The 26,786-nt window shown below is 37.8% G+C and overlaps 1 protein-coding gene across 2 annotated transcripts in view; it reads left to right on the top strand.

Moving 5' to 3' along the window:
* Positions 1-26,786, top strand: part of CNTN5 (contactin 5) — a 607,907-nt gene that overhangs the window by 163,190 nt on the left and 417,931 nt on the right. For both annotated transcript variants that reach the window (XM_064718603.1, XM_064718594.1), the window contains exon 2: positions 24,038-24,177. The gene's annotated coding sequence lies outside the window, so the exon portion shown is untranslated. The remainder of the gene's footprint in view (positions 1-24,037; positions 24,178-26,786) is intronic.

The following is a 26,786-nucleotide window of genomic DNA, read 5'->3' as shown; positions in this document are numbered from 1 at the left end:
GAACTGCTCCTTTTCTTTAGAAAATAGATGTGGTTTGAGTGTGGTGGGCTAACACTGAGAATAAGAGCACCTTTAATTGGTAAGGTTTTGCCATCTGTTCTAATGATTTATTCATACTAAGAAAGAAGCAGGTGAAACTACAGAATGGAGATAAACAGCAGTGGATATGCGCTGAATTGGACTGTGATTGTGCAAATGAGTTCAGTGTTGAAACTAATGTTCAGCCAATTGCTATCATTCAAGTGACATCTTCATATGCTATTATGTGGTCTTGAGATGCAAAATGTTAAAGATATAATGCAGAAGGCCTATTTCTAGGCAAATAATTATTTGTATCCTGTATTCAGATATCCTTCCCTTTCACGGGTAGCAAAAAATTTAAGAAAATGTTTTGATGAAAAATCTCTGCATCAAAGATTTCTGGAAGATGTGAAGATTTTGCAAGATGTTTGCCCTGTTTCTAAGTCTGTTTTATTGAGAAATTTTCCTCCAGCTTATGTCTCAACCCATATAATGTTTCCTTTATGGAGCTAAATATCCAAAACCCAAGAGTGTGGGATTTTTACATAAAAATTAGTGTAATCAACTTCATGAATTTTATTTTATTATGTAGAGGCTTGGGCTGGAATAGAGCTCATATGAGGCTGTGTTTTGGATTTGTGCTGAAAACAGTGTTGGTAAAACAGGGATGTTTAGTCTCCCTGACCATGGGAAGGGGTCACTGAGTTTTCATGGATAGGGGTGTCCCCACATATATGTAACAAAGGTTTTAACAAAAAAGAAAAAAAAAAAAGAAACACACATGCAAAACAAGTAATCTCTCAGTAAACATTCAGAAAATGTAATTATCATACACGTTGAGACTTAAAAACTTTCCATACTGATTTGAGACTTGAAAGCTTTCCATACCGATTCTCTGTCTCAAATTATAACATGCAAAAAGTTATGCTTATTTCTGTGGTAAGGAAATCAAACTAGAGATTGACATGTTAACTATACTTTTTCATAGGTGTCATGTCAGGCTATTAAAATAATGAGTTTTCTTGATAAGCTCTCGGAATCAGACTCCATTTAAAAATAATGTTTTTGTAAGTTCATGTCTTTGCTTAGCACCTGCTGGAGCTAGAAATATGTACTGACACTTGTTCTTTTAAATTTTGATAGACTTTGGTGGTTCCATGAGCTGTGGATTCAGAATTCTGTATATTGGCTTGACATGATGTAGAAATCCAATCTATGTCTTCACAGGAAAGGTTACATTTTAGTAAGTAAATTGCAATTGAAACTTCTGTACAGCTGGGAAGGGAGCACTCTTTATATATATTGTTCATTATCTAAAATTGTAATGGTTAATCATAATACAGAAATTATTTTCATTATTATTATTTATTCATTTGCAGTGATAAACACTTGTATTTAGTATTATAATTAAGAAAAATGCATAGAAACTTCCTAGAACCTATTCCCATTCTCTGGTATATTGTTCAACTTTCCTATTTTTCCCTGCATTTTGACACATTACGATTTCCTTAAAAAGGAACTTATAACAGCTCATCAGCATTTTGAATTTCCAAGTAAAAGATTCTGATAAGAACATCTTCTTACACTGTGTTGAGTCCACCTAGATATTTTCCTTTCTTCTTTTTCTTCTTTTGTTGGCTTTCTATTTTCTTTCTTTTTTTAATGTTCTTAAAACACATTGCTTGCTTGATCTCCATCTATTTCTACCTTAATTATGACTGTCTTCAGCCATTGCCTACTGAAGTTATGTAATAAGCTTCCCCAGCACTGATTAACATCAATGTAATTATGTTTCCCTGGACTAATATTCATTATTCATTCACAACATGGGTTTGTTTTAGCTTTATGGCATGTAATTGTGGGATCTCAGCACCTCAGTACTGAGGTGCCGAGCCACCGAGACCACCCTTGGGGGGCTCGGGAGTCCTGGAATGTTGCCAGAAGTGTTTGGTGGCTGGACTTTGATCCTACACGGGAGACGACACCTGTATGAGGATAGGAGGACTTCACCGGGGTGAATGGTGAAGGGATTAGTTAATTAGAGGGTGAGACACAGGGTTTAGGATTTCTGTACAGCGGGGTTTAGAGAAGTAAGATGGAGGAATTGGGGCGTGTCCTGTCCTTCTTCTTCTTCTTCTTCTCCTCCATCTTCTGTGATTATGGTGGCATTTTGGGATTGGTCATTACTGAAAGTGCACCGGACAATAAAAATAAAAAGGATTGGGGAAAAATGATAAATATTGTACACGTAACTATGGGTATAAAGATAGGTGACTGTCCGGAGGGCTACACAGTGTGCTCATGGCTGACTGCTGAGCAGACCTCTGTCGGGCCGAAAGAAAATCTTTTAGATAAACAATTAATAAACATAAAGACCGAAAGAAGAACTGAAGCCTCTTCTCGTCCTTTGATACGCGGGCTGCCCCAAGGCCACTCCGGGCCTTTCCAGGCCCTTCAAACAGCCGAAAACCGGACATGTAATCTTCACAATTAAAGAAATTTGACAATAATAACCTGACTACTTGAAAGTTTTTGCCATAGCTAATACAAAGTAAAATGAATTTAGCCAAAACCAAAATAGCTCCAGACTGCCAAATCAGTACAAAATGTGTGGACTTCTATTGGTTGCAACAAAATGGTATTTGTTGTGATACAGATGACTTTGCTAATAAATAATCAACTGTTTTGAAGACTAATTATTACCCACTACAAAAGTAATGGTGATTAAAGCTGGGTTAGCTTTCTCAGGAATTTTAAATTGAGCCTCACCTATTAACATTAAGCAGTATTTCAGAATGTGTTTATTACTGTATTTTAGCTGATCAATTTGTAAGATATCTTCTAGTTTTCTTTTAATTTTGAACATTCAGAATGTCGTGTTCAAGGTCACTAGAATAAGTATTTAATTTTTAGAGTTTTTGACTGATTGAACCATAACTGTATCAAAATTTTCTACAGTGCTTTGCATCTCTTCCAAGGCAAATGTAAATGCTTCAAAGTAGAATTTTTACCTTTCCAGTAGGAAAGGTAAATAATAATAATTTAATAATGGAAAATATTAAATTCTTAGAAAAATGTCTTCTCTAATATTTAAGGTGCATTTTTCTTTTCCTAATTTCATCTCTTCATCCTAGTTACAGCTTCTCCCATAACATATCAAATTAATTATTTCTGAACATTTATCTCCTTGAGTATTTTTATTATTAATATTTATGACCTATACTTTAATTGTAATTTAGCCACAGTGTTTAAGTCACATGACTTCTTATTAATCTATCCTATGCAAGTAATGAATGAGATACAATAGATTGAGAAAGGAAAATCAAGATTCTGATGCTTTCTCTGTAGTGATAGCCTTTTATTTTTTCACTTTAACAAACACATTGTGTCTTCTTACTTGATGTTAAAGTGAGTTATTAATTTCTCATTGAAAATCCACATTTTACTTCTCTTTCTTTTTCATAATGAACAGAATGATGTAACAGAGAGGCAAATCTTTTGGGTAAAGAGAGAACTAAGCTACTGAAAAAAAGTGAGAGCTAATAAAAAAAAGTCTCAGGTGCCTGACTTACAAAGGGAGGTATCCTCTGGAACACAGAAAACTGATTAACAAAGAAATGGACAACAGTGTCAAAGATACAAAACATTGCCACTTACCTTGAAACATGTGCAGGATGACTAGAACTAAAAAGAGGAAAGCTAACTTAGGGCTTAAATTGCAGAGAGAAATAGGTTATATCAAACAAAATCTGAACACAATCTGTATGTTCCTAATCATGTTGTTTCACACACAAGAGAGGAAATAGATGATCGGAGTAGAATTTTCTTCCCTGTTTCCTTTGCCTTATCTTAAAATTTGTGTAGCCAGTTGAAGAAGTGGCAGAACATCATTCCATACTTGATGGAATGTTGTGGTGGTTTGAGAGGAAGTGAGTTTTTTGGGATGCTGTGGTCAAACCAATGGGTGCTGAGATTTGAATATTGGCACCTGGTGTGGCTACTGAGGACATGGATACACCTCTGAGAACACAGGGAATTAAAAACAGAGAGCTCCCAGGGGGAAGCTCTCTTGGGTTCCAGTGGTGAATGAGGTCAGACATCCCCTGCCCGGCTGCAGCCTGGACGGGGGAGAGGAAGCCATGAGGCCCGGTGAGGTGGGGCCTTGGACAGAGAGGGGAGGTGAAGGCCCTTGTTGGATGGAAGGGTGGAGGAACATTGGAGAGTCATTGGGCAGCACGACTGGCTGAGAAGGAGAAGGGGGGCTGCAGTGAGAAGGTGCCCGACAGGGCAGCCATGGGAGTTCTGGACAGGAAGAGCCTGAGATTTTTAACCCTTTTCTTGCATGATGGAAACCTTACAAATGCTGATCCTCCTGGAGTTGAGTGAGAAGAGAGGTAGTGATGAAATAAGAGGAAATGGGCCACGAGAGAAATGGAGAAGAATCTTAGGTGGGAGGAGGTGATGGAGTGGCCTTTGGCTGGACTTTTCTTGTATAGCCATGGATGGAACCATTTTTTTCCTGTGACACAGAGACTGCATTTAGGGGGAGGCAATGGCTTGGAGCCAAGAGAGTGCAGTGTTGTTATGTGAAAGTGTGTGGGGAGCAGAGACAACGGGTGAGGAGGGTGATTGGTGCCCTCCATCTTCAGGGAAGAAGAAGATCTCTGTTCTCGAGATGCCTTGGCCCCAGGGGGTGAAATCTGGGGGGGACAGTTGTCCCAAAAGTGAGAGACTGTGATTTGTTTTGAACTGGGCAAAGCATCCTTAAGAAGGGAACCCTAGAAGCAGTTCTGGTCCATGTGCAGTGGTGAAGCACTGGGCATGGAAGGAAGATGTCACAATGGCAGATGATCTCTGGACAGTGCCACGTGTGACATGGAAACACACGAGGTCTCAACTATGTTTCTAGGGGAAGCCTATGGCACAAAAGGGACTCCTGTCTTCTTGATGAACGGAGAATTGCTTATCTAAAAGGACTGAGAGTTGATGATTTGAGGGGTGGATGTATTGGAAATTTGGTGGGGGGAGGAGGAATGTTTTTGGAAGGTTTTCATTCTGAGTTCTGTGTGTGTTTCTTTCTATGTATAGTTGTAGTTTAATAAAGGTTTTCTTCTTCATTCCTAAGTTGGAGCCTGCTTTGCTCTATTCCTGGTCAAAACTCACAGCAGACACCAGGGAGTATATATTTTCATGGGGGCATTGGCATTGCACCAGCATCAAATCATGACATATGTCTACAAGTTTTTTTGAGCCAGGGCTGATCTTCAGTTTGCCCAGTACATGCACTGACAATGTCCAAGTGATCAAAATGGAGCCCTGGATGAGCATCCAAGGGGCGTGGCAGAGGAGAGCTGTTTAGGTCAGCACTTCTATTAAATAAATTGTTAATCAAGCAGCATCCTTAATGGATTGAATAATGCTCAATATAAGAAGGTCTGATGGCTGTTTCGCCCTCCAAGTGCACCAAGCAAGATTAATACATCTTAAAGGAGTAATATACATAGAACACAGAGAGAGGGGTAAGTGAAGACCTTGAATTGACAGCCTCATGTAGGAAAGCAAGAAGTAAATTCCACTAGAAGATAATTGATTCTTCAGGGACCTTTACCTGTCAGATTCAATAGTAGGTTGGAAAATGCTGCTGCTTTTTTTAAGGTGCAACTGAAAGAAACAGAGTGAATGACAGATACCTACAATTTGTCCTTTTATTATGCAATAGGTTTTCTTTTCAGTAAGATTAAGCTGTGCTGAACCAGATATCCCAGTGGTATTCCAATACTCTGTGGCTAAACTAAACCCCAAATAGCTGTTTATAACACATAGGACTCTGAGTTCCTTATGAATATGGCTTAATAAACAAAACAAGTGCTAGAATAATCTAAACAGTCAACAGCCATACAGCAGTGTTCTTATATCTTTTCAGCATACTAAAAAAATGGCATAATAAAAATAGACAAACCAAAACTATCTCCAGCATGAAGTTGAAAGTGTAAGGAGGCTGCTTCTAAACTATTATGAGTATGAGCACTTTGAGAGTAAAGGTTCCCTGTGGGTGTCTCCTGATGCCCTAAGTTTTAGCTTTCATATTTTCCAGATTCTGTACTGCATCAGTAGATAACTCTTCATATAAAGTGTTCACAAGTTCTCCTCACAGTTTAGTCAGACAATATTTTTTCATGCCTGAGAACCAAGGACACCATTGCAGCTTTAGGCTCAAGAAGTATAAACAACAGTGAATTGAGGAAAGCAATCTGAAAGGATGGGACTTCATAACCTAAAGATGTAATTGGGCAATTAACCCCAATATGGAAATGGACCAAAACTTATTAAAGTGTGAAAACTCGTGACCCAGGGTCCATCTTGGGTGAAGCCACAGCCCAAGGCTCTTGTACTGCCCAAAGTGTATCCTTTGAAGGCTTTTTAATAAATACCTACTTTATTCCTTTACCTCTGCCTAGCCTCTGTTCTGGGTAGCCTCTCCAGGCATCACTCCCAGCATTGGTCCTAGTCCACACTTGTGATTAGAGTGTTGAAGAACTTGGAAGAACATTCTTCTACTGATTTCAGTCTGCATGTAGGGACTGACAGGACTATACAACATGTATTCCTCTCCCTCTCTGGGCCTTAATTCTGATTCTCTCAATGTTTCATCTCTGCAGAAGATGAGGGGAAATGCATCTCTCTTCTGCTCCTGTCATTATCTCTTTTTTGGTGTAGAATTTTTCATGTGTTGTAGCAGGTCTCCATAAAATTTTATTTTCCATTGGATTATAACAAAATTTATGTTTTATTTTCAATTATTACAATTGCAGTAATAAAGTATTACTTATATTAGTCACTTGGAAATATTAGCAAAGTAGTTTCAAGCTTTTAAAAACTATGATTTATCATAGCATGAAGCAAATTAGGCTGGAAGAAAATTGCTTACTGATTTTAAGTAATTCTTCTTAAACTAGTGTAATAAAATACCTAAAAAATAAATTTCAAATGAAAATAGATTTTGAGAGACATTTCTGTTTTCTGTGAGGTTCTCTCTGACCCATGGGCAAATTTTTTTCCAAACTCTTTTTGAAGCACTAAAAGTAAAAGAAGAGCTCAGATCTTTCTAGGCTCTATAAAATCTTTTGTCATTTACCAAAGGTTCAAAAATAGTAGTTTAAATTTCCTGGTGAGTAGGAGTAAATGACAAGGGTTTATTTGTTTAACACTACAACTTTGGAATGATATCTTTTTCAATTTGAGGAAAAGACATTGCAAGATTGCTAAGATAAATAAGGGCATTTTAAAAATATATATCATTTAACTAATTACATTTCTTTGGGATAAATATGTGGGAGGGAACCACCTTCACAACAAAAACACCTTCATATAGTCCTAAGAAAAACTAGAGGGCTTTGCCCAGGCTGACAAAATGAGGTAAACTTCCTTAATGGAATGCAAAAATCCTTCCCTGGAATCAGTTTCAGCTGTTTACATTCTTTCAAACATGAATTCAATTTAGTATTCCTGAAAATTCTTCCATGTGACCACTACAAGTCCCAGATTCCGCCTTGGAAGCTCTGTAGCAAGTCTTCCTACTGTGTCTAAGTTAATTGTGTTTTTCTGTTATTCATCTACCTCTACTGAAATCAATGAGAGAAGATTCTGTATGTTGGCCAACAGCTGTAATGTCATTATTAATTTCTCTGCAGTACCCTATTTGAATCGATAAGGGGCCAAGAGGTCTTGACAAGACATATTTTTTCTAATATTGATCTTGATGACCAAGCTAGTGCCCTCAAGTCTAACCATTGATTCTAAGAGACAGAACTCTCAAGCTGGAGGCCAACTTTATGCTATTAAACACATCAGAATTTCCAATTAAAGAAAATGTCACACTGTCATATTTTTCATCACAAGCAAAAGGAATCTTTCTACACACATTAAGAATAACATGAGGTGCAGAGATACACTAGAGATATGTACTCTGAACTTAATTACTTGTTTTACAGACTTCATTCAAATTTCAATCAGATTCACTAACATTCCACTACATGGAAGTTGATGTCCTTCTATTTTTCCTCAATTAAAAAGTTTAAGAAAGCAATTTATTGCCTTGTTTTCACTTTCATTCCCTGACCATATTTCCAATTAAATTTTTGGGAGTCTCAATCTGAATACATTTTTGAACAAACGCACCCATTTCATCTGGCCTGTCTTTTATCAGTCAAGGACCAGTTGTTGTTGATATTTCTCTATTCACTTCATTTTAAAGTAACATGAATCAAAACATGCAAAAGATATTCAGAGCTGTTGGCTAAATGTGAATATCTGAGAAATCAAACAGTCAAGAAGAAATTTATCTTACATATCTTGGAACGCTACAGCATTTGATCCCTAAACATGCAGTATGAATGTCTGGGTGCAAAGATATCTGCTGGCTTATAGGAAGATCATAGCTACATGCAGCTTAAGGTATATTTAATATACCTAGCATAATTTTTAGAAAAAAAAATTATGACAGAAGAGTGCTTTATAGTTAAGTTCCAAAGACATAAACGGATTTTTAGTCATTTGATAACACGATAGTAATGAAGATGCCTGATTCTGTCATAGTGTATGCTAGGGATTAGGTTATAAATTATGGCTGATGCATTATATGCTCTAAAAAACCCAGCAAAAGAGAGCTATTGTCTCAGAAAACTTGTTGCTCAAATTAAGGGAGAACACAGAATCAGGGAAAAGATCCACAGGGATTTTTAGGAAAGGTTTATATTAAAAATTAAGATTAAAGAGAGGTCATTTCTGCGCATCCTCTGTTTAAATAAGGACTAACCAGCTTCTCAAAACTGTACAGTGCCAACCTAAAAATTAATGGAAATCACCAAATTTTGATACAATAGGTCTTGAAGTCTGAAGATACTTAGATGCCAGAGCCACACATGAGTACTGCACTTTGTAATTTGCTAGCCCAGCTGGAGATGACAGGCCCATAGATGCCAGCCCATAGATTTGCCTGAGGTCACACAGGTTCTCCTTTACCAAACAGGAAATTTAAGAAGTAATTTTTATCCCAAAGGCTTTACTTTCCAAAACTCATTATCTGCATTTCAAATTTCAGCTTTACTTGGTTTAGGTTTCATAGGAATTATACTGAAGTACTTTTGTTTCATAATTTAGTAGAATGCTTTATTTAAAATATTTTTAAATATTATTTTCATCACATTGTTTTACCAACTATTATTCAGTTTATAAGAATATCCTCAAGCTTTTCCTCAGCAGAATTTCTGTCTGAAAACACATATTACAGTAGAATTCTAGATTATTTCTGGAAATATTAAAAGGAATGAATTCATTAGCTAACACCACAAAAATTTTACAGTACATTCTTCTTTTTATTTCATGAATACTTGAATCTATATGACAAAGAAAAAGAGGAGAAAATAATAGGTATAGATAGATGCCTATATAAAAATGTGCAAGGAATGTACCTGGTTTGCTACAAGGATTTACCATTGCTATAGAAATGCACAAGGACTGTATTTAGGCTTTCAAAGTTTCCGGTTTTAAACACTGTTGCTTTCTGCTTTTACTTGCATTTTCTTTGCCTTTGCAAAACTTTGCCTGTGGCAGCTAATGTGACAGTTTTTAGGTCAAAAGAATTTGCAAAGTTTCAAGAAAATTGAAGAAAAAAACCCCGCATTATAAGCTATTAAGATTTTACCTAACTGAAAAACTAAGCTTAGTTAAAGTTTCTATAATTTCTTGAAGCTCAGAAGTGATTTTTTTATTTAAATTTTATGTTTTTCATGGACTTAAACCTCAACACTTATATTCCAGATAACTGACAGCATATATACATTGGGTCTTCTCTAATTAATTGTATATCCCTTTAGAGATGAAAAATTATCATACTATCAGTTTTTTGGGGGTGATAATCTGTCAGGGCTGTCACCATTTCTAAGTGTAAGTTAATTTCTAAAAGCTCTCATAAAAATAATCGAGTCTGTTTCTTTTGGATGAATGGAAAATGAATTTTTGAAGACTTACCTCTTTTTTCCTGAAATGTTTGGAGACTGCACTGAAAAAGTACATTGCACACATTACAAACCATCATAAAATATGGCTTAGCTAATGACAGAAAAGATGAATTCAGTGTTAACCATGATTGACTGTGACTGAGGGATCAAAATTTAGGAGATTTTAGTTTATTGTTTTCTAGCATTGACTTTAAAAAGTAAAAATACATAAAAGGTAGGAAACTGAATGCAATGTTAAAAATGTCTGTCTAAATATACAAGAGGTTTTATTCAAAATGTATAGCCATGTAAAATTGCATCTCATATTCTTAAATTAATATATGGCAAATATTTATTTTACTTCTACAAATGTTTTAATTGTTGCATCTTTTAGAGTATTTCCACAAAATTGTCTTGTCTTTCTGCAGTATTTTCTTTAATGCTCTTGTGCCAAACTTTAGTAGAAAATTCCCCAAGAATAATCAAATACATGGAAAATTATTTTCCCACCCTCAAATATATTCAAAACAAAATCTGACTTATTTCTCCATTTTCCTTCTTTATCAAAGTAAAAATTTTGACTTTTTTGTACTTGTGTATCTAGAGTAAGGGGATGACATTTTTAAAAACCAGTCAACTTATCATTCAAAAAGAAGAAAGTGGTTAAAGACGCCATCCTTTTAAGAGGGATGTAACTTGAATTTTGAGCAGATGATCTGCTACTGCTGCTGCTTTAATTCTTTTGATGAATACATGCACTCTTCACTTCTGTCTGCTAATGTGACTCAATTAATTGTACAAGAAATGTTGTAAACATTGATAATTGTTAAACATTATACAATGTTCCATGACAGCACCTCAACTACTCAGGAGATAATTCTCTTTTTTTTGAAATGTCAAGCAATTATGAGACATTTCCTGTTCAGGAGAGGAAAAGGGAAGGGAAAAGTGGGAGGGGGAAGGAAGTGGCGGAAGGAAGTGGCGGAAGGAAGGAAGTGGCGGAAGGAAGGAAGGAAGGAAGTGGCGGAAGGAAGGAAGTGGCGGAAGGAAGTGGCGGAAGGAAGTGGCGGAAGGAAGTGGCGGAAGGAAGTGGCGGAAGGAAGTGGCGGAAGGAAGTGGCGGAAGGAAGGAAGGAAGGAAGGAAGGAAGGAAGGAAGGAAGGAAGGAAGGAAGGAAGGAAGGAAGGAAGGAAGTGGCGGAAGGAAGGAAGTGGCGGAAGGAAGGAAGGAAGTGGCGGAAGTGGCGGAAGTGGCGGAAGTGGCGGAAGTGGCGGAAGGAAGGAAGGAAGGAAGTGGCGGAAGTGGCGGAAGTGGCGGAAGGAAGTGGCGGAAGGAAGTGGCGGAAGGAAGTGGCGGAAGGAAGGAAGTGGCGGAAGGAAGGAAGTGGCGGAAGGAAGGAAGTGGCGGAAGGAAGTGGCGGAAGGAAGGAAGTGGCGGAAGGAAGGAAGTGGCGGAAGGAAGGAAGTGGCGGAAGGAAGTGGCGGAAGGAAGTGGCGGAAGTGGCGGAAGTGGCGGAAGTGGCGGAAGTGGCGGAAGGAAGGAAGGAAGGAAGGAAGGAAGGAAGGAAGGAAGGAAGGAAGGAAGGAAGGAAGGAAGGAAGGAAGGAAGGAAGGAAGGAAGGAAGGAAGGAAGGAAGGAAGGAAGTGGTGGAAGGAAGTGGCGGAAGGAAGTGGCGGAAGGAAGTGGCGGAAGGAAGGAAGGAAGTGGCGGAAGGAAGTGGCGGAAGGAAGGAAGTGGCGGAAGGAAGGAAGTGGCGGAAGTGGCGGAAGTGGCGGAAGTGGTGGAAGTGGCGGAAGGAAGGAAGTGGCGGAAGGAAGTGGCGGAAGGAAGTGGCGGAAGTGGCGGAAGTGGCGGAAGGAAGTGGCGGAAGTGGCGGAAGTGGCGGAAGTGGCGGAAGGAAGGAAGTGGCGGAAGGAAGGAAGTGGCGGAAGGAAGGAAGTGGCGGAAGGAAGGAAGGAAGGAAGGAAGGAAGGAAGGAAGGAAGGAAGGAAGGAAGGAAGGAAGGAAGGAAGGAAGGAAGGAAGTGGCAGAAGGAAGGAAGTGGCGGAAGGAAGGAAGTGGCGGAAGTGGCGGAAGTGGCGGAAGTGGCGGAAGTGGCGGAAGTGGCGGAAGGAAGGAAGGAAGGAAGGAAGGAAGGAAGGAAGTGGCGGAAGTGGCGGAAGTGGCGGAAGGAAGTGGCGGAAGGAAGTGGCGGAAGGAAGTGGCGGAAGGAAGGAAGTGGCGGAAGGAAGGAAGTGGCGGAAGGAAGGAAGTGGCGGAAGGAAGTGGCGGAAGGAAGGAAGTGGCGGAAGGAAGGAAGTGGCGGAAGGAAGTGGCGGAAGTGCGGAAGTGGCGGAAGTGGCGGAAGTGGCGGAAGTGGCGGAAGTGCGGAAGAAGGAAGGAAGGAAGGAAGGAAGGAAGGAAGGGGAGGAAGGGAAGGAATGGGAAGGAAGTGGGAAGGAAGTGGCGGAAGGAAGTGGGGAAGGAATGGGGAAGGAAGGAAGGAAGTGGCGGAAGGAAGTGGCGGACGGAAGGAAGTGGCGGAAGGAAGGAAGTGGCGGAAGTGGCGGAAGTGGCGGAAGTGGTGGAAGTGGCGGAAGGAAGGAAGTGGCGGAAGGAAGTGGCGGAGAAGGAAGTGGCGGAAGTGGCGGAAGTGGCGGAAGGAAGTGGCGGAAGTGGCAGAAGTGGCGGAAGTGGCGGAAGGAAGGAAGTGGCGGAAGGAAGGAAGTGGCGGAAGGAAGGAAGTGGCGGAAGGAAGGAAGGAAGGAAGGAAGGAAGGAAGGAAGGAAGGAAGGAAGGAAGGAAGGAAGGAAGGAAGGAAGGAAGGAAGGAAGGAAGGAAGGAAGGAAGGAAGGAAGGAAGGAAGGAAGGAAGGAAGGAAGGAAGCCATTTTGATTCAAAGCATAGTGAAGTTTTGATGTAAGTACCTTGACCTTCCTTCTTTGTGTTAATACTAGAACTAGTGTGGTTTTGGTATGTACTAAATGTATTTCAAGGACAGTGCAGCACAGGCTCTCCAGATCCTTAAACTGATTTTAAACTGAAGGAAGGTAGGTTGAGATTAGATGTCAGGAAGAAATTCTTAACTCAGAAGGTGTAAAGCACTGGAACAGGTTGTCCAAAGAGGTGATGTATGCCTGATTCTTGGAAGTGTTCAAGGCCAGGCTTGACAGAGCTCTGGGCAACCTGATCTAGTGAGTTGCATCCCTGCCTATGGCAGATGGGTTGGAGTTAGGTGGTCTTTAAGGTCCCTTACAACTCAAACCATCCTGTGATTCTATGAATGTTCAGTACAGACTACCCCATGGGCCGTATGTATCTTGTAGGGAACTGATCTAACACTTAGATATACTGATCTTATCATACTGTGCTGAATGATTTCCTACTGTAAATTTCTCCTTACTCCTTTGCTAAACCTAGGGAAGACTGAAAAAAATATTCTGGGCTAACTGTACTGTTTTTTTGTCAGGATAGAATTGATTTCTTCATTGTAGCCAGTGTTGGGCTGTGTTTTGAACCTGTAGTGAAAACAGTGTTGATAACACAGGTTTTAGTTATTGCTGAGCAGAGCTAACACAGATTCAAGGATTCTTCTATTTCTTGTACTGCTTTGGCAGTGAGGGCACTGGGCATGCACGAAGTCTCGGGAGGGGACACATCCAGGAGAGCTGACAACAACTGACACGGAGGATATTCCATGTCATATGGCATTATGCTCAGCATGTAGAGCTGGGGGAAGAAGGAGGGAGGGGAGGGCATTGAGAGTGATGAAGTTTGTCTTCCTGAGTCACTGTTAAGCACAGTGGAACCCTGGTTGTCCTGGAGGTGTCTGCCCACCTGTTCATGAGATGTGGTGAATGAGTTCTTTCTTTTGTTTTTCTTGCATGCACTAATTTTTTTTTTTTTTTTAACCTATTAAACTGTCTTTATCTCAGCACATTATTTTTCTGATTTTTACCCTTTGGACTGATTATTTAGGATTTAAGAAAAAAAGCCTGAATACAGTAAAGGATGGCAATAATAAAAGCAATAATAATAATTATTTATTTTTTACTGGATTTTTGTATCTATACCACACATTTGTTCCATGCATGAAAGCACAAACCCAGTATAATTTTTTATTTAATTTGCTAATGCAGCAATGTAAACTAATTTAAAAACAGACATGACACATAATTGACAAGGAGTGCTATTACAGCTCATTTATCAAACAGGTTAAGCTTATGAATACAGTTTTACATTGAAAATTCATTGTTTTTACCTCTGCTGAATTTTTAATAACACATGTGTCTGGTGATTTCAGGATGATATCACAATCAGTGTTTTCTTTTCTCCAAAATAATCTCAGGGCAAAATGATATCTGGTTTGTCGCCAGTTCTGGCCTGAAATCCTTTTTAGGCCTAAATGGGCCAAAAAATATGCCTATGTGCTTTGTCCTGTAACTCAGGTAAATTGCTGGTGCATACCTCAGTATACTGGCAGCGAACAGGATCATGCGATTTGCTTTATTTCACTCACTTCTTGAGCAGGATAGATGCTACTGCAATATTTCCTTCATAATGTTTCAAACTTATCTGATAATTTTTAAATATATTTATTACTCTGGCCTTTTCAAGGAATGCTAGGAGCAACAGTGCAAATATTCTGTTCAAAATCCAAAAAAGAAGTCACAAGTTGAATCTTTTACTGCCTTGATTGTTGTCCGCTTTCCTGGACACATCCCCTCCCAAGACTTCGTGCATGCCCAGTGTCCTCACTGCCAAGGAAGTACAATTTGAAAGTAATATTGTTTCTGGCGTGTGGTAGTTTTCTTTGTTTAAAAGAAAAATACTACTCCTTCAGAATAAAGAAATATTCACTTATTTCTGAAAATAATCTTATATGCATTTTCGTGAAGAGAAGAGGAGTTTGAGAAGAGACTTCACCACAGTCTGCAGCTTCCTCAAGAGGGGAGGTGGAGAGGCAGGCACTGATCTGTTCTCTGGTGTTCAGTGATAGGATCTAAGGGAACAGCATGAAATTGTGTCTCTGGGGAGGTTTAGTTTGGATATTAGGAAAAGATTCTTCATCACTCAGAGGGTGGCTGGGCACTAGAGATGGTTCCCAAGGAATGTGGTCACATCATGAAGACTGACAGAGATCAAAAAGTGTTTGGACAATACTTTCAGGCACATGCTGTGGTTCTTAGACTGTCTTGTGCAGGGTGCAGAATTGGATTTCGATGATCCTTATGGGTGCCTTCCAACTCAGAATATTCTATGACCCTGTGGTATAACAGCCACTCTTCCTGTGTCACTTGCAAACTTGATGAGAATATTATTATACAATCATTAATTGAAGTATTAAAATGGACTGGACACAGTATTGACCCTTGGAGTACACCACCAGTCCCTGGCCTTCAATTAAATATTGCACCAGAGATCACCACTACAATGGTCTAGCCATTCTGTCAGTTTATATTTCATCCTAAAGTCTTTTCATCCAGCCCATACATAAGCAGCTTATCTATGAGGCTGTGAATGTGTTACTGAAGTACAGGTAGAAAATTGCCACTGCTCTCCTCACTTCTGCAAGGTCAGTCATTTCATCGTACAAGTTTATCAAGCTGGTCAAGCATGACCTCCCTTTCGGGAAGCTGTGCTGACTATTCCTGATGATTTTCTTGTCCTTCATGTGCCTGGAAATAGTATTCAGCATTAGCTAATCCATAACCTTCCCAGGGACTAAGGTAAGGCTGAATGGTGTGTAGTTCCATGAATAGGCTGTATGTTGTTAGAAGATTAATATCAGAAATATTGCTAGGACTTGTGTAACAAGATGAGCTGGAGAGATCTTTGCTTGATAATATTTCTCCATGCACCAATAACCTCATGGCTTTTTCAATAACATATCAAAGCAACTCTGAATATTTAAGAGTTCCAACACTAAGAGGAAGAGCAATATTTGTTTGGAAACCATTGAGAGAATGAAAAAGAAAATTAATAAAGCACAGGAAACACATTAAGGTGTTGGTATGTGATTAGCTAAGTCAGGCACCTTCATCTGAATCTATAATTTTTCCAGATGTAGCCATGTCCCCTTCCCTCCATTTTACTTTAACCTCTAACATAGACGAATTCCAAAGGTTGATGTAGAGAAGCAAGGGGAAGGGGAAATGGAGGAAGAGAAGGAAGGCAAAAAGAAAGGTATTCAGAGCCCCTGGGAATGAGGATGAACAAAGATCTAGTGGGTTCTATGGGACAGTGTTGCACTAGCTGAAAACTAACTGTGATTTGAGGCACAGAGCAATGTGAGAAAGAGAGCAAGAGGACAATTGTGGGCATTTAATAGTCTTGAGATGATGGAGAGACCTTCAGTCTTTAGCCCAGTCAGGACTCACATTATGGGAGCAATGAGAGCAATGTTGGCAGGAGGACACTTATGCATGTTGGAATAATGTTTTCAGTAAAAATTAATGCCTTTAGCATTCTTCCCTTGTAGTTCTAAATCTGGCATTTGTTCCAAATCACACTTTGTCTATCACAATTTCAACTTGGCTTTAACTAAATTGATATATTTAGAAAGGAATTTTCCTATGTTTAAAATATTCAAAGTATGTATCTGCCCCTTGATCATACACTTAGTAAACAAAGAAATATATTCTTCATTAAATTCTTGTATGACTAGCCCTCAAATGTATCTCTGATCTTTATCTCATTTGCTCCACCTATACTTAATTTGCACAGAATTGTGGCATCCATGTGTCATTTTCCAGTGTAACTTACTTTCACCCTGGCTTGGTTAGAAAATGCTCTGAATGACATGGCAAAGCCACTGAGGCCACTGTTTAGTCACTGAGCCCTCCTCACTCTCCAGTTGTCATGGTGCTGCCTCTCAGTACCTTTGTCTGCTTGAGAGAATAGTTCAGTCATCTTTTGTCCTTAGTGTTTTTTAGTTACAGGTACTGTGTATTGTCAGATCTTTACTCCTGCATTACCTATTCTCTTGTATTGACTTATTAAGTAATGTTATTTTCCTTGCTGTTTTAATAGACCACTCTTTTCTAATTAAAGGAGAATGAGAGAATGAGGAGCAGCATGTTTCCAAAGTAAAGTGACAGGCAGGAGACTTAATTTCTTTTACTGTTTAGACAGAGGCTCACTGTTTGACTTTGAGAAAATCACTCAGAAGGTCCAAATTTGCAAGCAGCTGCACAAAGTTTGGGTGTCTTTCTTTTGTTACCTACCATGGAGTTTTGTTCTGAGTGGTGTTCAACAGAGAGAACAGCACTTAAAGGTGATGAGACGTGCAGGTACTTGACAGATTCAACAATTAGGATAGTATTAGAGCACTTCAAAGTCAATATCTTAAAACCCTAGATGATGTCAAGCTTTTTCTTTTTTCTTTTTTAATGCTGACTTGAACAATATTGTTCCTTGATTTTCGTACCTGCAAATAGGAAATAATAGCCTTCACAAGTTCTGTTGATTGAAAATGTTTATAAAACTTTTTAGGATTGCTTGTTTTATATAATAAGAGATTTATGTTAGCATTATTACGTTACACATACTGGGAGCATTACAAACAAGACCAGAGGGAAACTGACTCACTTTGCTAGATTATGGCTATTCACCAGGTCTTCTGAAAAACAAGACTTGAGTCAGTCTTCACTGCACACTGATCCACATTATTGTGTGCATTATGAGTCAAAAAGAAGAGAAACACAATTAGTCATTATTCTGTCTTTCCTCTTAGAAAGTGATAAATATCCAAGAAAAATCATCTGTGACTACAAAGTTGAAAGAAAACATCCTGTTCGTTAGACTTGAAAATAAGTATCTTTTCACAACTAAAAAGAGTCTGAGCAAACAGATGTATCAGAAGTTGAGCTCAGGGGAGTTCACCATGAGCTGAGTACTTGCACTGACCACCAGTGAGCTTGTTTCTAAAGGATATTATTTTACTAACAATGATGCAGCAGCAGAGCCAACAGAAACATCATGTGTGGTAGAAAGGTAGCCCTGTATATAAACATGAAGATCCTGTTGGAGTGGAGTTGGAAAACAGGTTTGGGCAAGGAACTCTCTCTCAGTTTCCTTCTCCCATCAATATAGCTATGTTTTACTGTGCTGGAAGAAGCTTAGTTGCATGACAGATCCCTTGGAAAAGACTGCACTATGACAAGACAATTCACAAAAAAAGGTGAAATTAAAGTCTATAGCAGTGCCAGGGTAATAAATTAACAAGCAATAGTATGGCAACAGTCAATAGCATCAGCAATCAATCATATAGCAACAATCAATATAAAAATTTCCAATAATTAATATAGGTTACTGTGAGTTTTTCATTAGTGAAGCAACTTCTCACCAATATAAGATGATATATTACTTATATGGATGTAAATTGCCAGTTTTGAGTGAATTAGGTTTCAGAATTGGCCAAATCATGTTGAAGTATAGGACAAACCAGTCACTAAGAGAGATCCAGCCATCCCAGAGCTGTTAAGGACAAAATGAAACCACTCCGAAAGTGGGCCCGAAGCAGCAACCAACACCTTAAATGAGTCTGACTTCAAAAATGATTGACATCATGGACTCTGGAGTTAGCCAGGTATCCTCAATGAGAGTCTAAGATCTTGTAGAAAGTTTATGTAGATTTCAACTTGTTCACAAAATTAAAAACATGTGCAGCATGGGAAGTTTTCAGGGAGATGGAAGCTCTATTTTAGAAAAAAATTAAGTTCTTTGTCTATTCTAGAGATATAAAAGGGCGTGGAACACATCATTTTGAGCAATTAGTAGATGCTGTTGATGTCTATTTTTCATCCAGACTACCAAAAAAGTTGTGATGTTTCTGTTTGTCGAGCCCAATTTTGTTTTTCAGCACTGCTTCCACTTTTTCAGAGACTAAGTTGCAGTTTCTTGAGGTTTGCACTTACTGATGGTATCACAGGAGGTCACCACTTTCCAGCCTCCTCGCCTGTACTTTTAAAGAGGTCAGCTGCACTTTTTCAGTATGTTTCTTGTTCCAGGATCCAGTTCCCAGGCTCATGGTTTCCATACCAGCAGGAATTTTCTGTGTTAATACTTTTCCACTTTCTAAACTTTTTGGCTGCTTGCATGACAAAGTTATATTAGTATTACTTGTGACTCAGAGTAAAATCCCCAAGTAAATCATGCAGCACTGTGTTGCTCACTTTCTACATCTCCTGATGTTAGAGAAACAGGAAACAGAAGTTAAATATTATGCCACTTACAATATTTGTAAATGATCTTTAGGATCTGAGTGTGTGTCCTCAAAATTTCATCTGTACAGCTAACAATTATCTTCTGCCATATAATTTTGTTCTTTCAAAATCTGCACCTAAGCAATTGAGTTCTTCCAATACTGAGCTCTATAGTGTAATGGAAATGACAATTAAAAACCTCATATTTATTGGCATCAGCTCTTGGTGACCTTTAATTTACTAATTCATGTTTCCATGGCTTTCTTTCTGAAAAATGGACTTTAACTTCTATTGTGAAAAATCATGCTACACTGCAGACAGCGCCAGTTGTGTGTGTTACAGATATTACAGACACCATTATTATTGTTATTGTAATGCAAGTGAGGCAAGAAGGACTATTCTGGGATACCATCTTACTGTTCATGAAGTTTGTAGATGGAAGTAGTCAGTCCAAAATTACTTGTGAATATCAATATATCATTTAAATGTAAAGATGGACTTGTTGCTACATTTTTAAGAACTTGAATAATGATCTCTACTTCTGTCTACCAGATTAAAAATGTATTATGAAATTATTGTTTTGAAATTACTGAGATATGTGCATATATTTAAAATAAATTCCTAGATTCACAGGCTTTCTGAAAATTTTTCCACTGGAGAAATCCACGAAAGACAGGGTTGAGGACTGTGTGGTACCTATCATTCCCTTGTGCGAGTAAATAATTTCTCATCACTTCAGGATTTGAAGTTTGTTTTCTAAGTGGAATATTTTTATTCTAAATTTAAGTTCAGAACTAGACACAGCTTCCCTTGGGGCTGGCCAGATTGTTGCCCATCACACAAGGACAGAAATGCTTTCACGCTTCCAACTAAACCAGTAGAAACCCTGTCCTGTGTTACATTTGATTTCTCTATGGGTTGATTCAAAGCAGACATTCAAGGATAATGTGAGATGGGAGAAATAGCCAACTCGTGGAGTAGTTTTATGTGCTTAAACTCTATTTTATATTACCAGCAATGGACAGTGTATTTGATAAGGACTCTGAGGAAGAATTTCTTACCATTAAGATATATCTGGTACATCTACATGGTCTGTAATCTTCACCTGTCAAGACTGTACAGTACCAGAAATAGATTGAAGAAAATAGCAGAAGAAAAATACTCTAAATGGGAAACATTGCACTAAGATTCCAGAAGCAGGATTGAAACTCAAATACATAGTAGAAATACTTGGGGTTTTTTTTATAGCAAGCTTATTCTTCAGTGTACCCTACAGTACAAGGCCTCCCAGAGGACATTTAGGAACGCAGTAGTCTTTGATCTTATCAAAACTGTGTTTGCTGAGGATGGTGCCGTCTGCCTTGCAGTCACCAGGTAGTCTGGTTGCACAGCAGGAACCTCTTTCCTGTAATACAGACACAGATAGTGAAAGCTGCTTCATCTGTCTGAGGGAGCCTGGAGTTTCCCCTAGTTCAATGTGGGAGGTATTGCATTTCTTAGAAAAGCTTTTTTCCATGCAGTCGATGATGCCGTGACACGTTTTCAGAGTAGCTAGGGGCTGTGGGCCCATTTGGCACAGTAGGAAAAAGGCTAAACTGAGTGAGAGAAAGGTCTGATTTGGCCACTTCAAGAAAAAAAGGTAGAATTATTGAATAGACATGTGAGAAGAAGGTAACTATTTTTCCGATCTGTGCTACATCAGAAATAGTAGATTTGTTTAATAAATTCTGAAGGGCAAGTCAATTGAAAGGATATTTTAATGAAAAATAAAGGATTTACCCTTCAACACAGAATGAAATTTTAAAAGGGCATAACTTTCCTGTGTGAGGTCAAAAGCAGGAGAAAGGTCTATACAACTCTCAAGCTATTTTTTTTCCAACTACAGCAGGTCTCAACGAAATTTCTTGCTGAATCTATTGCCTCTCTATTTGCCTCTCCTACCTTGCCCTTCCACAATATTTAACAGCTTTATAGCTGCTTCTCCTTTCTAACATATAGAAATCCACTGATTCTTAAATGGTCATTAACAAGAATGTAATCTGTCTTGTCTGAGGATCACTGCGAGACAGCATAGCCCTACAGTGAGCTATTCTTCACATCCCTCCTGCACAGCCTTTCTAAGGATACTGATTTTACACCTCTCTCCACTCTAATTTCCTGTTCATTCTACAGTATAACATCTATTAGTCACAGAAAGTTGGAAAGTTAAAGACTCTGCAGCTGGAGTACTCTTGAGGCTTGCAAATAGAAAGGTTTTAGACCTTTGTGTGTAATGGGCTGTAAAAGTAAAAGCTGTGATTTATTGTTTCTTTCAGTTGCTGAAACCTAATGGCTAGCCCACCTTCTGTGGAATTCAGTGGTCTGCAGATGTTTATATCTAATAAAATGTTTGAATAAATTGTGATTCTTTTCCTTTTAATGCATCATGCTTCCATGTAACTGTGGAACATTTCTTTCCAAATTATATTTTTAACATTCAGTTCACAGCTGAAAGTAACACAGATTTATATTTATTTTTATAACAAAAGAAGTTTTTTAAAATGAAACCTGTGACCATTAGTAGTTTAAAAATCATTATTCCTGTTAATTCATGTTAAATCAGCCTATTTCTTATTACCCTCTCTGCATTACATCCTGTGTCCTACCATTCAAGGTCTGTTTCTCCATACCACAACCATATTCCTCTATGCTATGTTGCTATGTTACAGTCATAAATATCAGATTCTGTACAGAAAACTATGTGTTACTACCACATATATGAAAATTTTACCATAGGAAGATAAGCAAAAGCAAAATTAAATAAGACCTAGTTTCTTTTAAATTTCAAAAATTGCTGTTACAGCTCTAGCATAGAGCTCATACCAAAGTTTAGCTAGGTAAGAGAAGTTTAGACAAAGTAAACAAGGCTGTCTTATAGCCTTGAAAATTTGTGCAAATATCATGGCATGCTGGTAGCTGTAGCAACATCTTATTCACTGGGCTACAGGATCCATTCCACTCAGAGAAGTATCTAGGGCTTTTTCTAACTTTTAGCTAAATGCTTCAGGGCTGAGATAGTCAATATCCAGGTGCTGATTGGAGAAGCTCATGGTGTAGTCAAATGAAATAAAGCATGGTTGTGCAGAAGTGCTTCTGTCAGAGATGGAAATTGATGGGGATTAATCTTTGTCTTCATAACCTTTATAAAATTTCACTGTTTTCTGCAAGGTGAACAAACTCTAAAAGAAGGATGAGCAGATTGCCTTCCTTTGCTTCATAGATCTAAATGGTTTCTGGACTGCAGATGCAGCTTTGAATCATTCAAGCAGTACAAGGCAGAGTTGTAATATCACCAAAGTAAATTCTTATCCTCTAGGCTGGCCTTTAAAAATATTAATAGGAACGGCAGCAGATTTTCTCCCTTATACAGTTTCTTTGCTTGTTTGTTTCAAAATATGCAGTGTAAGTCAAATCTATTCTCCAGTCCCTGAATTCAGTGCCTTTCCAAAGGCAAGGTCTAGGTAATAGAATGAGGGAAGATTGTTCATAATTCTTATGTGAATTAGCTATGAAACTGATAGTCAGTTCTACCACAGTGTTTTGGTAGAAGAAATTTAGACATCTAATACATTTCCTGCCAGTCACATAAAGAGGTATAACCAGAACCCTTAGTTGGCTATTTGTTTGGTTGCTTTGTTTTGAGGAGGGAAAAAACTATTTAATAGATGCTGCTGGTTTCCCAGGACAACAGGTGAAGTAGACAGTTAACCAGAACATAAAGACATTCCCCGTGATTCCTTTTGACAGGATGAAATAATGAAAAAGTCAAGGGAAGAAGCATTTAAAAACTTGATCAGATTGAATACAAGAAAATGAAAAAAGGAAAAGCTTTAACATGATACAATTGTGTTAATTGTTTGGTTAATAAACAGTTTTTTACAGAAGAAGAAGGCTGGGTTTTAGCCTTTATGTGAAAATTAATCTAAATGCCCATGAACACCACGACAGTGGTTTTTTGTTTGAGTTTTAGGGGTTTTTTTTGTTTGGGTCTGGGGTGGTTTTTTTTTTTATTTTTGCAGGTTTTTTGCTTAGTTGATTTTTGAGGGGGAGAGGTAAGGGTTTTTTTTGCTTTCTTAATGGAAGTTGCTAACAATTTTTCAAATTTATTAAGTGTTGTGATTTCTCTGTTGTCAATTTAACTTAATGATTGAATAGTTCAAACAATAATTATTTTAAGAAAGTCATGCTCTATTTTTTTAAGATAATAAGCTAAATGGAGACACATGCCTCTAGCGTAATTTCAAATGAGTACCTTGAAAATGAAATAATCAACAAAGTCATAATTGCATGCCACCTGAAAAAGGTCACTCTAAAAAATTCCTATGAGAAAACATCTTTACAAGAATGCTCATGAGCTGTTTTAAATTCAAACAACAGAAATTGTTTTACATTCCTTCCATTATAGATGAGTCTACCTGAACATAGGAGGCTAATAAGGTGAACTTGTACATTTTGCATTCTTCCCAGCACTGTCTTTTCTTAAGGGGTAGTAAATAAAAAGGAATTCTTAATTTCTCTTAATTCCCTTAATGATTTTTTGTTCTTGTTGCAAGAATAAGGAGTTTTTTTCCCACCAAACGGCATAAAACAAAGACTTTTACATTCTTATCCACTCTGAAGCAAGACAGCTCGGATTAAACTCATACAGCCAACCAGCACTTGTCATGTCACGCAATATGCAAGTAATGAAACATAAAGAGCCAAATGAACATATGCATACATAGAAGAAAGTTTGACACATCTAACACTTTAACAACAGCTCTACACACGTGTAACATTTTTTTTCCCCCCACAGATTATGAAAAGGGAGTCCTAATACTGTTGGATCCAGCACAGCACCTGAGCATCGTCAGCTTTCACTCATACAGGAACTAATCTGTGGAGATCAGTTCTGTTTTGAAGAACAACTTCTGCACAGCCAATTGGAAAGTTGAGGTACTGGATATTTAGACAAAACTGCTTTTGGGATATCTTTATTGTTTTTAATTTTTGCCTTTATTGGTTTATAAAGTTCAATTCAAACACAGATGCTCTCGTGAGCAATTTAAACTGAATAAGGTCACAAATGGAACAGAGATTAAAAACCCAATCTAGTTTTATGGATGATATTGCTTTATTTTTCACCATTGGTTTGCAAAAGGTTCTGTTTTAAAAGTGTTTACCACTCCTTGAAAGTGTTTAAAATCGTCACTGCAGTATACTCTTTACCTGAATGCGCTGAATTAATTTTGAAGTCTAATTTTTATGTCATGTTTAGTTCCATATAATTGATTCTAGAAATCTCTGTGGATGAGTCACAAAGTCTATATTGCATGTCTAATCTCTCAAGTATTTCAGTGGGGCTTGATCTAGGTCTAGAATATGTGAATTTGCTGATATGACAAGTGAGTTCCACAAAGGTAAACCTCTCGAAGGTCACGGATAATGCCCCTTTTAGGAGTTACGGTTTCTCCAGCTTATATTAAGTGGTTTGTATAATAGAGTACTCGCTAGAGTACTGAATAAACACAAATTTGTATTAATGAAGCAGGTGAATGAAAAAGTGCTTTGCTCAAGAGCCTGTTGTGATACAAACCATTGTGATGCAGCAGCAGCAGATTTGAGTAATTTGAATCTGATATTCACTACACAGATGAACAATGGTTATTCAATTTCAATTTATCATGAGTACAGCCACAGATTGAAATAAGATGGAGTAAATGTCTGCGGTTATCTGTTAACTGCTGTGCTTTATCATTTCATAGCTGAATGACTCATGACCATGTAGTTCATAACACCTCTAATTAATTTTTGAGTTGAGTCTTTATTCTTAACCTCAAACTATGGTTTATTAATGGGTTAAGGTAAAGAGCTTGCTAAAGTGTAATGTGTGGCTGTGCAAACATATTTGGAAGCTCATAGTTCACTGTTGGATATCAGATGTTTTACCTGCCTACCCAACTAATTGAGAATCATACCAAAGAATCAGAAAGCCTTTGTAATGAATGAGAGAGACAGTGACCTCCAAAAGACGTAACTGAATTAGAACTGATGAACTTGATATGAGTAGATTCACAGTGTCATTTTAAAAATAACACAGTTTAAATCTTTTTCCTGCCCTTGGAAATGTATTGCACTAAAAGCATAGGAAAGATTGGCAAGGGAATTTTAACTTGCTTGGTTTTTAATTATTTTTTTTTTTTTCCTACTAGTGTTACAAGAGTAGAAGATTTATTGAAAGATATTTGTTATATAAAAATATTTTGGTTCTGAATGCACGCAAAGCAGGCTTTCTGTAATCTAAGAGATGTCTTTAATAGTTTTGATCAAAAAGTGATATGGGAAGAGAAAAGGGAAGAGGGTTTTTTTTTCCCAAGAGATAAATGAAAAATCATTCTCTTATCTTTCTTGTTAAAGAACAGAAAAGTTAAAGACATAATTGTTTATGATTCATGAAAGACATAATTTCCCACAGATTTTTGTTTCTCAAAACAATTTCTTATAGCCCAAATAATTGTGTATACTATTCCAGAATTCTGTTAGTCTTTAGACTGGAAGTTTATAGTAGTCAAGTTTTGACAAATATTTCAGGATCATTTATGTAGATATTCTTTCTATGTTAATCTATAATATCAAGTGACAGAACCAACTTCTTACCTGTCAGCCTTTGTGTGAGATGTTAAATTCATCCTCTGTTACAACAGAATAGAAGTGAGTCTTGTGTCTGTTTCTTAAATCCATGTCATAATCATTTGTCATAAATGATAAAATGTTCAAGTACAGAAATTCCTACTGAAAAAATAAGATAAATTTCTAGTGAATTTGTTATGTTTCTATAAAGAGGAAAGACTTGGTATAGTTTTATGTCTAAGCAGGAGTTGCTTATTTACCAGTGAAGAATATGCCGTTAAAATCATATATTTGGTAGTCCATGTCCTCAGCCTCTCGGTAAGTATACAGTGTGAAACAAAGCAGATTTAGGGAAAACCCTGAGCTTCCCTGCCTACAGTCCCTTGAATTTTTTTCTCAACTTTGAGGTCAAGGCATATGTTCATCTCCCCTTTCCCAAAATGCAAAAGATTTCTTTTATTTTGCCTAAGATTCTGCTGATTCCCTGTTTATTTTCTTTCATTTATGTGGATATACCTTTAGTTGGATTTCCCAGGAATAAGGTTTGCATACAAAACTGTTAAATCAGTAGAGCTGATGCACATCAAAGTTGCATTCTTTATTTAAAGTTAACCACTCAAATAAATGGAAAACAGCAACAAAGTTAATATGAACAATAGAAACGTCTCTGGTGCATGTTTTTGAATCAGCTGTCATTCTCTTTATAGTATTTATCTTGACCATTTGGATCTTGGCATGGTGATTTGATTTAATAGAGCTGTTAAGAACTGCTCTTTCTTTCAAGTTTTGCTGGAAAAAATTACACTGGTTAGGAAAAACAGTTGCTAAAACGGGCTATGTAGAGGGGTTGTACATTGTTATTTTGCATGATCTGAAATTCTGACACTTGTAACAATGATGGTCCGGAACAAAAGTAGCAGTGATTTTTAAAACAC

The sequence above is a fragment of the Zonotrichia leucophrys genome, chromosome 1 (assembly GCF_028769735.1).
Source record: "Zonotrichia leucophrys gambelii isolate GWCS_2022_RI chromosome 1, RI_Zleu_2.0, whole genome shotgun sequence".
Classification (NCBI taxonomy): Eukaryota; Metazoa; Chordata; class Aves; order Passeriformes; family Passerellidae; genus Zonotrichia; species Zonotrichia leucophrys.
This window is presented reverse-complemented; position numbering and strand designations above follow the sequence as displayed.